Below are 11,733 nucleotides of genomic sequence, written 5' to 3'. Positions count from 1 at the left end.
TGATCGTTACGAGTGTACCAACACAATGAAACCAAAAATTTAAAACTTGAATGTACGTAGCCCGCGAAAATTGAAAAGTCACCTTACTTTTTGAACACACCTAGTATTTGAATCATTTGAATACTTTGGGATTCGTTAAATGCTTTCGAATTCTTTCAATACTTTTTGATTTTTTGATTCGCTCGCAATCTTTTAAATTGTTTGAATTTGTTTCAATTCTTTTGAGTTCTTTTCAACTGCTTGCATTCTAATGAATTTTTTGCATTCTTGAAATTTCTTTTAAGTTTTTGAATTCAAACTATTACTCAAAAAGGAAAGCAACGACTTTAAATTGGAAATTAATTTAAATTGCTTAAAATCCCTAAAATGCTCTTGAATTATTTTGAATTCCTTAAACTCTAGAATTCATTGAAGTGTTTTGAATTCTTTAATCCCTTTAGAATTCTTCGGCACATTTTGATTGTTTCAAATTCTTTTTAATTTTTTGCATTAAGTTGGATTCTTGGAATTTATTTTTATTTGAATGAATTAATGAAACGAAATGAATTTAATAATTAAGTATCACTTAACATTAATATTGAGAGAGTTTGTCAAGCCTACATATGGCATATCTCTTCCCGTGTACTATTGCAAAGAAATTTCCTCCCCGTGCATCTTTTTCACCAAGATAGATGTTTCCCTAGGCATTACTTACAACAAGATACACGCGTCTACGGGCATCGCTTTCCTAAAGTGTAAGGGCAATTAGAGCATGTCTTCCCCTCATTGCTGTCAAAGGTTCTCCTGATCAAATCTTCCCCGGGCATCACTTTCTAAGAAAAATAATAGGAAAGAAAGCTGTGACATAAATCCATATGTTTTCCTAAGGTATCACTTTCCCAGTCAAATATGAGGCCCGAGAGGTTCAGGCATAAATTGACATACTTTCTGGAGAATCACTTCATCAGTCAACTTGTAGGAAATAAAGCCCGTATCATGAATGGGCAAGTCTTCACCGGGCAACAAGTCGCCAGCCGAATACTAAGAACGAGATACTGAGTCATAAATGAGCACATCTTCCCCGGGCATTCCTTCTCCAGTCAAATAATTGGAACAAAACCATGTGTCATAAATAGGAATGGCTTAATCAGGCTTCACTTTTCCTGTCAAATACTAAAAATGAGATTCTGGGGCATAAATGAGCATGTATATACTGGGCATGACTTCCCCGGTCAAATAATAGGGAAAACGCCTGTGGCATAAATAGGCATGTTTTCCCCGGGCATCATTTTCCTAATCAAATATTAAGACCAAAAGACTGTGGCAAGAATGGGTATGTCCTCCCCAGGCATCACTTCTCCAGTCACATAATAGAAACGAAAGCTTGTGGCATAAATGGACCAGAGTTCCCCGGGCATCACTTCCCTAGTCAGATACTAAGATCAAAAGGCTGCGGAATAAGTGGGCATCTCATCCAAGGAGATCACTTTCCCAGTCATAGTATCTTAGTATTTGACTGGGCAAGTGATGCCCAGGGAAGAAATGCTAATTTATACCATTTTATTACGTTCTTAATATTTTACTGAGGAAGTGATGCCCAAAAAAGATTTGCTTATTTAGGTCACAAATTCATGTAATTAATATCTCACTAGGGAAGTGATGCCCAGGAAAAGACATGCCCATTTATGCCACATTCTCATGTTCATAATATTTAAACAGGAAAGTGATTCCCGGAGTGACATACGTATTTACGCCATATCATCTTTGTCATAATATTTTATGAGGAAAGTAATGCCCACATAAGACATGCCCATTTATGCTACATCCTCCTTTGTCTTAGTATTTGATTGGGGAAGTGATGTCCAGGGATAAAATGTTCATTTGTGCTATAGTCTCTGTATTAATTTTTCACAAGGGAAGTGATGTCCGGGAAAGAACAACCCATTTATGCCATAGCCTTATTGGGGAAGTGATGCCCGTGGAAGACATTCCCACTTATACAACGTCTAACGGCCTTAATATTTCACGTGGGAAGTAATGCTCGGGAAAGATAGGCCCATTTATGCCACAGTCTCATGGTCTTAATACGAAGGTTGTTTTATAAGGCAATGACTTTTGGAATTTCCCGCATAGTATCATTAAATGCCGCACTGCTCTAGTATTAAATTTTGTAAAAGCTGGGTGATTTAGATCGTGTTTGACAGCCATTAAAAGCACAGAACTTCGTGAATTTTAACGAAAATGGAAAAAATTGAATTTAATGTGCTGATTAAGCATTATTTTTTGGGTAAAAAAACCATCACTGAAAACAAGGAAAAGCTTGATAAATACTATGGGAACGCCGCACCTTCAATTTTAAAAGTTAATAATTGGTTTATTGAGTGGGTACAGCGGATACATAACATCTTACATGAATATTTCGACATGAATAAACTATCTGCGAGATTTTTTCTTCGATTGCTCACGCTCAACCTTAAGCGCATCCATCTGACACTCTTTTGATCTTAATATTTGAATGGAGAATTTGTTCCCGCAGAAGACTTGCCCCTTCATAGCACAGCCAATTGTTCATATTATTTCACTGAGGGAGTGATGACCGGGGAGGACATCCCCATTTATGCCACAGCATCTGGTCCTGAGAAGCCCGGGCCAATTAGGCCACAGTTTCATGGTCTTAATATTTGACTAGGGAAGTGGTGCCTGCTATTTACCAGTGGAAGCGATATCCAGGGAAGACACGCCCATTTGCGTAATAGTATCTTTGTCTTAATATATCGCATGGAAAGTGATGTCCAAGAAAGAACTACCCATTTATGTCACAGCCTCTCGTTCTTAGTATTTTACTGAAGAAGTGATTTTCATAAAAGACATGACCATTTATGCCTTGTGCACTTATGCCAGAGTATTCCGCTTCAAATATTTTACTGAATAATTAATGTTTGGGGAAGGCACGCCTATCAATGAAATAGTTTCTTTGTCTTAACATTTCACGAGGTAAGTGATGATCCAGGAAGATATGCTTATTAATTCCACAGTCTTAGATTTTAAACATTTTATTGCGGAATGGATGCAAGGCAAATATTTTCCGATTTGGGCTACAGACTCATGGTCTTAACATCTGACAGGCGAAGTGAAAAATGGAGAAGACATGCCCATTTATGCAGTTGTATTACGTTCTCATCACTATACGGAGGTAGCGATACCCGCGAAAGGTTTTCTTGTTTAGGACACATTCTCAAGGTCTAAATATATGGCAGAGAAAGTGATCCCAGGGGATAGCAAGCTCATATTCGTTACAGTCCTACTTTCTGAATGTTATACTAAAGAAGTGATGACCGGGGAAGGGTAGCTCATTTATCACACAGTCTCGCGGTCTTAATATTTACTGGCGTGGTCATGCCTGAGAAATATTTGCCCATTTAGGCCACAGAATCGTTGTCTTAATGTTACACTTGGAAAGACATTCTGGGGAAGACAAGCCCATTTATGCCACGTTCTCAGGCCTCTTTCTTTTGGTATTTCACTAGTGAAGTGATGCCCAAGGATGAGATGCCCATTTGTGCCACAGTATCACGATCCAAATATCTAACTGGGAAATTTTAACCCAGGGAAGACATGGCCATTTGTGTCGCATTTTCAGTGTCTTAATGATTCACTTGTGAAGTGATGTCCGAGAAAGAACTACCCATTTAATTCACAGCCACTTGTTTTAAGTATTTGAGTGGAAAAGTAATGTCCAGGAAAGACATGAAAATTCATGCTAAAGTTTCAAAATACAAATATTTGACTGGAGAAGTGAAACCGGGGGAAGACATGCCCATTTAGGTCACATTCTGACGTTTATAATATTTCAACAGGAAAGTGATGTCTGGGGAAACATGCTCATTTATGCTTTAGTCTTTTTGTCTAAATATTTTAAGAAGGGCCTGATGCCCGGAAAAGACATGAAAAGTTATGCCCGGGGAAGATGTGCCTATTCATGCCACAGTCTCACATTCTAAATATGAGATTAGAGCTACGATGCCTGGGGAACAATTGTCAGTTTATGCGACGGCCATTTACGCAAGAGTCTTACATTCTTAATATTTGACTTAAGCAGCGATGCCAAGGGAAGAAATACACATTTATGCCACAGCCTCACGGTCCTAATATTTGAATGAGGAAGGAATGCCCGAGGAATGTATTTCCATTTGTGCCACAGCCTATCAGTCTTAGTATTTGATTTGAGCAGTGCTGCTCGGAAAAGACATGCCCATTCACGTCACAGTCTTACGTTTTGAATATTTGACTTTAGACGTGATTTCCATGAAAAAAATTACATTTATGACACAGCCTCACGACCCAAACATTTGAATGTGTAAGTGATGCCCGATGATGACATGTTCATTTAAACCACAGCCTATACGTAATGATATTTGACTGGGAAACTGATGTCAGGGAAGACATACCCGTATCTGGCACAGTCCTCGTATTTAAACAAAGAAGTGATGCCGGTGGAAGGGATGCTCATTTCTACCACATTCCGCTGTCCTAATATTTCTCTGGAGCAGTAAAACCTGGGGAATACGTGTCAATTTATTCCAAAACCTCTCGGTACTATTATTTGACTGGGAAAGTGATGCCGAGGGGAGCCGTGTCCGTTTTTAGCACATTCTCTAAATCCTAGTATTTTAATAACTAATTGATGCCCGGGGAGGGCATGCTTCTTTATGACGCAGTTTCACAATCTTAATATTTGCCTGATAAAGTGATACCCGGGAAAGACGTATCCATTTATGCCACAGCCTTTTGGTATAAGTATTTTATTGGACACGTGATGCCCGGGGAAAACATGACCATTTACGTCACAGCCCCTCAGGCTTAGTATCGGATTGGGGAAGTATGTCCGGTGAAGACATTCCAATTTATGACACAGTCTCACGGTCTTTATATTTGACGTGAAAAGTGAAGCCCGGGAAAGGCATGGCCATTTATGACATATTCTCTTTGTGCTATTATTTTACGAGAAAGCGATTCCTGGGGAATACATGCCTGTTTGTGTCACAGTCTTATGGTCCTAATATTTGACTAGAGAAGTAATGCCCGGGGAAGACATGCCTACTTATGTCACATTCTTATGTATTTTATATTTGGCTAGGGTTAGTGAGACCTGTGGACAACATGCTTATTTCTGCTACAGTCTGACGGTCCTTTTATTTGTCTGGGGAAGTTATGGCCGATGAGACATGCGCATTTATGAGACAGTCGTACGTTCTTAATATTCGAAAAGGGATGTGATGCCCGAGGAAGACATGTCTATTTATGTCACAGTCTCAGGTTCTAAATATTTCATTAGTGATATGATGCCTTTGAAAGAATTTTCTATTTATGCCACATTCTCTCGGTCTTAGTATTTGACATGTAAAGTTCTTGACCCGTGGAATACACCTTAGCGTTACGCTAACCCGGTGCGATTTTTAAACGATTTGCCATTTCGTAGAGAGGGGAAGTTAGGGTCTGTACCGAGGAAGGGAAGGGGGTGTTATGGGTATGCAGCATGCAGAGATCGCCTTTGCAGCTTTAGTTTAGCGAAACCTGCCGTAGAGGTCACCTTAAAAGTTTCCTTTCCGGTATTTTACACGCAGTGTGTATACGGCGTCACAAAATCCGTAGAAATAAAAAAATCTAAATGTAAGTAAATGTTATTTTATTTTAATATTTGTGATGCTCATAACGTGTGTTGAGAGTGAAAAGTGTACTTGTGTGCCTGAGTGTATTGATTGCACACGTGTGTGTGTGTGTGACGATCATGTCTGGCAGCGTACGTCCTGCAGCTTCTGACTGGTTTAAACTCACGCGCCTCTTGATACCCTATGATATTCAACATTAGTTCAAAATATTGATAAAAATTATTAATTTGTGCAGATACTTCAAGAAAACTTTTGATACGTGCGAAAATTTGCCTTGCCCGGGACACAGAAGCTCTCTATAGCACAACTGCGAAACATAGCATTGACGACGAGACAGATGCTGAAGAAAGGGAGGATACCAAAAATTTATCATGATATTTGTGAAAGAAATTGTTTAACAGATTTTCACTAATATCTTGATTCAAAATAAAAAATAACAACATTTTTGTTACGTTAGAGAATAATCACGAGCGTTAAGGTAAGTATACAGTTCCAATCTTTCATTTTTGTTACGATAAATGGAATATTTTCGTACAATGATTTGTCCGCGTGACATCCAAAATTTGCCTATTTTCGTATAGCTGAATAAATATATTTTTCGGAACGTGGTGAAAAACTGTTAAAGTTTTCCGGGTGAATCTAACCCAGCGATGTATACCTTGTTAGTAAATTATAGTTTACATACCACAGGTTAATTTTTAACTAAGGAAGTGATGACCGGGTAGGGCGTGTCCATTTATGCCCCATCCTGTCGGTACTATCCTTTGAGTGGGGAAGTGATGTACGTGGTAGACCTTTCTGGAACAGCCTCTCGGTCCTAGTATTTGAATAACGAAGTCACATTCTCATGGTCTTAATATATTAACTAGAGAATTGATTGCCGGCGAATACATGCCCATTCACGCCAGACTTATGTTTCTAATATTTGACTAGGGAAGTGATGCTCGGGGAAGACAAGCCTATTTATGCCGCAGTCTCTGGGTAATAATATTTGATGGGGGATATGATGCCTAGGAAATACGTGTTCATTTGTGCCACAGCCTTTCTGTATTAGTATTTGAGAGTGGAAGTGATGCGCGGGGAAGGCATGCCCTTTCATGACTCAGCCTCACGGTCTTAAAATTAGACTAGCGAAGTGATTCCCAAAGAAGACATGACTACTAGGAGGGGGAGGGGGTCGAAAAAGTATTTTTTATCAAAATGTTCGCGGCCCATACGTTTTTCGATGTGTTTTCGTCTAAAATGATGGAATGCCAAGTTTAGTTTAAAAATGTGAATATTTAGAGCAAGCCCCAGAATTTTGATTTATTAAAATGGACCGTAAGTTAGGTAAGTATTTCTTATTATCGTATATGTTCTGTTTGCAGGAATAATGTGTATAGAAATAATGGAGTTTATTCAGTATGCAGCTTGTTTAATAATAAAAAAACTTCCAAAAATCAATAAAGTCACAACCCTCAAATAAATTTAGGCAGAAAAGAGGTGCCACATGCAAAGGTAAAATAAGAAAAAAATATCTAGCAGAGTGTTGTTCCATGTGGAGTCCTGCTAGGGCTCTAATTCCACGGACTGTTTATTTTCTCCCAACTTGACGCGGAAGTTAGGTAATAGGTATTTTCACTTTAGTCACTGGCTAACTTTACTTTGTCAACTGCTGAAGGAAAACAAGGGACCTCGTCGATGTTTACTCCCTTTTTTCCTTTTCACGAAATCACCTTCATATATTCTTTGGTCATAAATTGAATTTTCGACACGAATAAGCTCGTTTAAATGGACGTTTTTGTAAGATGTAAGATTTAATTTCTGTATTGAGTTAATCACTTTACTGATCTGAAAAGACCTGAATCTGTCGCGATTCACTGCTGCTCGCACACTGGTTTTCTTAAACGACAAGGCTATCATCACACACTCAAACTGAGAAATCACGTGACTTCAAACATTCCTTTAAATAATAAGGAAACTGAAAATAGTTTTGAAATAAGCGATGTCGATAAATTGAATAATTTTCAATCGCAGAAAATCTCATAAAGAAGAAACATTGGAACTTTAAATAACCACTATGACTGCAAACAGAACATACACGATAATAGGAGATCCGTAGGTCACTTACTGTAAATGTCAATAATTTAAAAATCTGGGGTTTGATCTAAATATTAATATTTTTTAACCAAACTTGGTATTCAACCGTTTCAGAGCAAAACTCATCGAGAAACGTGTGGGCGGCCAACATTTTCGGAAAAATCACTTTTACAACCCCTTCTAATGCCCGTTAAAGTCACAGTTAAATTTCTTTTAATATTTGACTATGCAAGTGATGGTTCTGGAGGACATGAGCATTTATGCCAGAGTCTCACGGTCTAAATATTTGATAGGGGGTGGGTTTCCTGGGGAAGACGTGTCTATTGATGCTACAGCCTCTCGGTCTGAGGCCTTGATATTTGACTGGTGAAGTGCCTGGGTTAAGAAATGTGCATTTTTGCCACGGTCTCATTGTCTCAATATTTGACTAAGGGATGGTGCCCAGGGAAAAAGTTCCCACTTACGCCACAGTCTTATATTCTTATTATTTTACTCAGGATATGATGCCTAAAGAAGACATTCATATTTAAGCCATGGCCTCTCGGTCTTAGAATTTGACTGGAAAAGTCTATTTGTAATAAATAGTAATATATAATAATAAATAGTAATAAATAGTCTATTTGTCCTAATATTTTACAGGAGATGTTATACAAGGGAAAGACTTCCCTTCCGATGACTCTGGTTGGGGGTACTTTTCATTTTACGAGAAGAGTGATGCACAGGGAAGGCTTTCCTGTCGATTGTCCCTGGTTCGGATACTTATTACTTTACTATCTCCTGGGAAGTGATGCAGGGAATGTATTGCTGTATGTAGGCTTTTGCCAAGCCAAATACAAGTAAAATATAATTAAAATTTGTTTATTTGAATTCCTTGAATTGTTTAAATTTCTTCTAATTGTTTAATAGTTTTTGAAATCGTTTGATATCTTTTTCCTTTTTGAATTTTTTGGACGCTGTTGAATTCCTTCACATTTTTTTTACTTTTTTCAATTTTTTCAGTTCTTTGAATTCTTTTGTCAATATAGAGTTTTTCGCATTCTTTGGAATTTTTTTCATTCTGTTGAATTCTCTTATTTTTTATTTCTTTGAATAAAACATTTAAATATTACTAGAAATAGAAAGCATTGCATTTTTTCAAATTCTTATCAATTGGTTTGAACTGTTTGTATTCTGTTTGTATTCTACCTAATTCTTTGCAATCCATTGCATTGTTATCATGCTTTAAATTTGTTGAATTCTTGAAATTAAAAAATGAAATATTGTTTAACATTAATATGCCCTCAGGTCAAATTCATCGCTAACCAACTAAATTTCGGTTTCAATGGTCGCTTATTTCGAATCCGTGATCAAAATAGATCTTTTAGACAAAAATTTTCTTTGGTAGGGGACTTAGTATATTGTAATAATGTGAAGGGATTAGTTGAAAAATTCAAAAGAGTAAAAAGCAACTGACCAAAAATCAAAAGTTTTGTGGTTCGATGCCTAATGGAGTGAAGAAGAACTAGGATCTTTTTTTTCAAGCAATAATTTTCATTTTAACTGCATTATATTCATTTGAATTATTTAAAAAAAAAAAATCTTCTGAATTCTTTTAATTCTTTTGAAAGCTTTTAAATTGTTTTAATTCTGTGAACTCTTCTGAATTCTTTAATATTTTTGGATCCCTTAGAATTCTTTTAATACTTTCGAATTCACTGTAAACTTTTGAATTTCTCTTTTGCTTTAAATTGGGGTTTTGTTTTAAGTTCAAAAATGAAACATTAATTAAGATTAAATTTAAATAACTTAAAATTAGAAAAAAAATTACGTAAAATGGGTATGAGTCGACTCTGATTTAGCTTTGTAAAATTGTAGTTATCATTATCTTTTTCAAAATTGTGACACGGCAAAAATTTCAAAAATAGACACCGGTAAGTTTTTAAGGCCACTTCAGCTGAACTTGTCATTTTTTCCTTATAATTCGTCAATAAAGATAGGATATGTAGTTAAAATCAATATATAGCCAATGAAGGTAAGATATGAGTCTGCCTTAATAAATATCTAGACAATGAAGGGAAGAAATCAGCAGGACTTATTCATTATCCAGCAAAGAAAGGCAAGACAGGAGCAAGATGTAGTTAACTTTTAGACGATGAAGAAGAAACATGATCAGGATGTTGTCAGTATCTAGCTAATAAACGCAAGACATTTACAGGAATCATTTACAATTAGTACAATGCAGGTAAGATATGAGAAGCAGCTTGTCAATATCTGCCCAACGAACGCAACACTTGAGCAGAATGTTTCTCATATCTAGCCATTCAAGACAAGACAGGCGCATAACTTGATTAACATCCGGCCAATGAAGGCAACACATGAGCAGGATGTTGACGTATCTAGCCCAAGAAAGGAAGATATGCGCAAGACTTAGTCAATCTCGAGCCAATGAAGGTAAGACTTGAGCAGGATGTTGACAATACACGGCCAGCGAAGGAAAAATATGAAAAACAATTGGTCAATATCCGGCCAATGAAGGAAAGACATGAGCCAGATGTTCTCAATATTTAACCAATGAAAGCAAGAGATGTGAGCAAGCGTTAGTCAATATCCGGCCAAAGAAGATAAGAGACAAGCTGGTTGTTGTCAATACTCAGTCAATGAAAGCAATAAATGAGCAAGATTTAGCCAATATCCGGCCAGCTAAGGCATGACATGAGCAAAAATTAGTGAATATAGGGCTAACAAAGGGAAGACATGAGCAGGATTTGGTTAATATCACGCCAGTGAAGGCAAGTCATGAACTGGATGTTGTCAATATCTAGCCAAAGAAGGCAACACATGAGCAGAATGTTGTCAATATCTAGCCAAGAGAGGCAAGACGTGTGCAGGACTTAGTCCATATCAGGCCAATGGAGGCAAAACATGAGCAAGGCGTTGTCAACATCTAGCTAATGAAGGCAAGATATGAGCCAGATTAACTCAATATCCGGCCAATCAATGCAAGATATGAGCAGGATGTTCTGAATATCCAGCCAATGAAGGATAGACAGGAGCAAGTCTTAGTCATTATCCAGACAATGTATGAAGGACATGAGCAGAATGCTGTCGATGATAGTCAATGGAAACAAGACTTATGCAATACTTAGCCAATTTCCAGGCAGCGAAGACAAGGAATGAGCTGGATTTAGTCAATATCCGGCCACTGTTGGCAAGGTATGTTCAAGACTTAGTAAATATTTAGACAATTAAAGAAAGACATGAGAAGGTGGTTGTCAATATCTAGATGATGAAATCAAAACATCAGCAAGAATTAGTGAATATGCGGCGAATTAAGAATAGGTCATGAGCATGATAATTTCAATATCTATCGAATTGAGTTTAAATATGAACAAGAATTAGTGAATATCCGTCCACTGAAGGCAACATATGAACAGAAAGTTTTCAATATCTCTCGAATGAAGGTAAACCCCGAGCAAGCCTTAGTCAATATCCAGACAATGGACGCAGCGCTTAAGCAGGACGTTACCGATATTTTCCAATTAAGTCAATACACCAAACTCTCGCTTTCAGTAACCCCGTTCTCAGCCTTCCTAGAACTGCTGGCTCATGCCGTTTCTCAGGGGAGCAGGGCGAGATCGGTTGCCAATGAATGCAAGACAAGAACAATACTTAGTCAATATCCTGCCAACGAAGGCTAGACATGAGCAGAATGTTGACAACATATAGCCAATTAAGGCAAAAGAAGAGCAAGAGTTAGTCAATATCCAGCCTATGAAGGCAATACATGAGCAGGACTCAGTCAATAACCAGAACGAGGAGGAAAGACATGACCAAGATGTTGACAATGGCAAGCCAACAAAGGCATGATATGAGCAGGACTTTATCAATGTTCGGCTAATAAAGGCCTGACATTAATCAACATGTCGGTATACAGTCTGTCAAGTTAAAGCGTGGGTGGCTTTACTCGCAGTCGGTAAGGTGTATCGACATGATTTTGGTGTGAAAATATTAAGAAGAGCTCCCTCTT

The sequence above is a fragment of the Belonocnema kinseyi genome, chromosome 3, assembly GCF_010883055.1.
Source record: "Belonocnema kinseyi isolate 2016_QV_RU_SX_M_011 chromosome 3, B_treatae_v1, whole genome shotgun sequence".
NCBI lineage: Eukaryota > Metazoa > Arthropoda > Insecta > Hymenoptera > Cynipidae > Belonocnema > Belonocnema kinseyi.
Note: the sequence above shows the minus strand (reverse complement) of the source record.